The sequence below is a fragment of the Camelina sativa genome, chromosome 5, assembly GCF_000633955.1.
Source record: "Camelina sativa cultivar DH55 chromosome 5, Cs, whole genome shotgun sequence".
In the NCBI taxonomy this organism is placed as follows: domain Eukaryota; kingdom Viridiplantae; phylum Streptophyta; class Magnoliopsida; order Brassicales; family Brassicaceae; genus Camelina; species Camelina sativa.
The window spans coordinates 33,256,125-33,259,792 of record NC_025689.1 but is presented as its reverse complement, the minus strand read 5'-3'; positions in this window follow the sequence as shown (position 1 = coordinate 33,259,792).

Genomic DNA, 3,668 nt, shown 5'->3' with positions numbered 1-3,668 from the left:
GTACTCCGACCGCGACTCCTCGTCTGGAACTATGCACACGTGTCTTCCACGTGTGTGTATGGCCGCGACGGCGAGTCCAACGCTGGTTGCGATCGGGTCTCCACGTGACCAAGTCTCGACGATCAGCCTCGTGTTCCATCCTGCCGCCGTAGCCGATAAAAACTCCGCCACGCTCGATTCTTTGTAGCTTTTACACTTCAAAAACACACACATAAAATTAAGATCAAGATTTTAATTCATATTACATATACATCAAGATCGAGTAAACAAGAATCATATACAGTATTGATTTAAAATTAAAAGATTGTTTTTAACAGGGAATAAAAGATTATAGTAATTCATATACGAATTCAAGATTTCTTTCATGTAATACAATTTAGGTCGATCAGTTGAGGACGTTAGAAACGTTATCAAACGAATAAAAAGATGATATATGTATGCAACTATATGCAAGTAAAAAATGCACCAAATCTATATTGAATTTGGAGGAGGGATTCTTACGGATCGAACGGTGTGGATGTAAGCGTTAGAGGCTGTTTCCGGTGNCATGGCATGTGCACAAACTTGAAGTGGATTTGTGTAAATTACAAGCTTAAACAAGTTGTTAGCAGTGATTTAAGACGTAAGTCTTACTCTTACTAGATCCTTTTGTTAATTTTAATTGCTGATTAAAGTTGTCGCATAAAAATAGATATTATATAAATTTTGTTTTCCTAAATTAAAGTAATATTAATTATCAATTTTTAAAAATATACCCTCTATATAAAAATCTGCATAATACAAATGATGATAAAACNTGTTTGCTTTAGAGAGAAGAAAGGGTTTGTATATATAAAGGGAAGGAATTGGTGATGATGATAAGACGGTTAGGCAGTTNAATGTATTAAAATTTAGAAACATCCAATAAATTTTGTATGAGATAATGAATAAGAAATAACTACTTCAATTAAAACTTTTTACCGAGATTTCCTATTTATTTTATTTTGTGTCAAAACATGAAGAACACATATTAATATAACTTTTAAAAATTGAACATTAAAATTTTAAAATTATATATCCAGATTTAAGATATATAAGAATTAATAAAACTATAAATGAAATATATATCGCGCATCGCGCGAGCCTACTTCTAGTATATATATATATATGGTGAAAACATAGTGTTGCTAAGTTATATATGTAAGTATATACCTGAGCGAGACTTGAAATATTGTAGCTGAGTTGAGGGTATTTACCAGCAACCCAACAACTCCTATTTAAAATGACCTTAGGAGCATTAAGGAAGAATTCATTACAGTTGATATATTTGATGTCGAAGATCTCCAAACGAGCTGCAATGACTTCCATTTTATCCATCACAGTAGGGCAACCTACTTGGAGGAACTCTAAGTTATTGTTCTCGATCGTCAACACACCAGATCTGCTCAGGGATGTGATGATCAACACCAGCACCTCGAGAGAGGAGCAAGCTTCAAAAATACTGTTAAGGATACTAACATCGGCAATAATGTCACAAAGCTTTAGGGTCTTAAGATTGCAACAACTTTTGAAGGCCTCTGCCTCTGTTAGAGAATATCGAGTGAAGTGAGACTCTGATGAGAGAATATACTTGGGGACACCCTGAGCGTATTATATCCACCGATAGGTCCCATGGCAACAATATAGTTCTCAAGTGTAAGCTCTTTGGTATGTTTCAGACGAGTCACTGTTTGGATCAACCTTTCGAGCGTACCATCTTCACATTGATATACACAACTGCCGATTCTGCAGCTCTCTAGGTGGTCACGATGATTGTTTATAGTCTGTAGAACACAAATTAATTAGAAATTTAAAAATACTTGTAAACTGTCATAAATTAACACTTAAACATATACATGGAATAAACTAAATCCTAAATTGTTTTTTTTTTCATTCACTATACAATCTTAATATATTTAATTAATAATCACTATACAACCTAACTTATGATCTACTATATTAGATAAACGGTTTTTCACTACACAATATAACTTATGATTTTGGCATGAAAAACCGTTATCTAATACAGTAGTCAGTAGATTAGTTATTTGGCGTGAAAACAGTTATCTAATATATATAGTTAATCATAAGTTAAATTATTAAAGGATCGTTTCTGCTTTCATATGAAAAATTGATGTTATGTGATTTTTTTTTGTGTTCCACAAAAATTGATGTTTTATCATTTTTAATTAATTAATATTAAATTTTTGTTAAAATTTTACCATTTTTAATTAATTAATAATAATATATAGAAAAGAATCTGCCCAAGTCAACAAATTTTTGATGATTTGTTTCCAACTGTATAGCTTTTTTTTTGTTTTGAGATTTTTTTGCTAAAAGATCATATACTTTTGAATTAGATGTTAATACGAAATTTGCAAACATTAACGTAATGATCTTTATTTTGATAAGAAGATCTTCAAATCTATTCTTAGGACAAGATCTTCAACTCTATTTTAATATATTGAAACCATAAGTTTGTGTAAATCTCGGTTAACAAATGGTTAACGGGGATAATTAAAAAAAAAACAATTTAATGATTTTTGGTTCGTACGTGTGTCTATAACTTTACTTTCTTCTAAAGATAATTGTGTCTAACAGTGAAAATCACAATTCACTTTCTTCTAAAGATAATTTTATATTTTACACAGAATTTTTTTTCATTTTTATAACTTTCATAAAATTTGGGAATATTAGTTTGAATGGATATTTGTTACCTTGTAAAAATAATTGTCTTATTAGACTAATTAATTTTCCTGTATCTTTTTATCTTTTTCCAAATTTATTGGTCAAGCTGACTCAAGAGGTGTCAAAAAACATTAATTACCTGGCTTAAATAAATAAACCTACAATTAGGCTTCAAACTTGTAGTTTTATGAAGAAGTAGTTTTCATAACAACAGCCTCTCTATCCTTCTCAAAGTTAATATCATTAATCTCTTCCATCTCCTTGTAATTTTCCAAGTCATATGGCATCTTACCATCTGTATTCAACAATGGACATTACACAGTTATTCTCATTATTGGATCTTTCTCTATGCTGTGTGGACGCCTGCTCCAAGATTGATAATAACTGTGTAGCGTCCATTGTTGAATAGATAAGAACAAATGCCATATGATTTGAAAAATTACAAGGAGATGGAAGAGATTAATGGTATCAACTTTGAGAGGGATAGGCCCTGTTTAAATAACTGTCGCTTAGCGACCCACTTTCCACTGCTTTTAAGGGAAAAAATAGAAGGAAAAGATGAATTATCTGTAATTATTAATCACAACGACTGTTTTTCTTTCTGGGGAAGGAGAAGAGTTCAATCGCCAAAAATTCCATCGACGGGTTTTTGGAACCAGCGATGATAAAAGTGATCGCCGGCGACAGCTTTTCTTTTCTCTCACCTCTATTTTTCACTCCGCTACCTTTTATGTTTGTGTCGCTGGTCGCTAATGTAACGATAAGAAAAAGAACAGGGCTATAGAGAGGCTGTTGTTATGAAACCTACTTATTTATAAAACCACAAGTTTGAAGCCTAATTGTAGCTTTATTTATTTAAGCCAGGTAATTAATGTTTTTTTGACACCTCTTGAGTCAGCTTGACCAATAAATTTGGAAAAAGATAAAAAGATACAGGAAAATTAATTAGTCTAATAGAACAA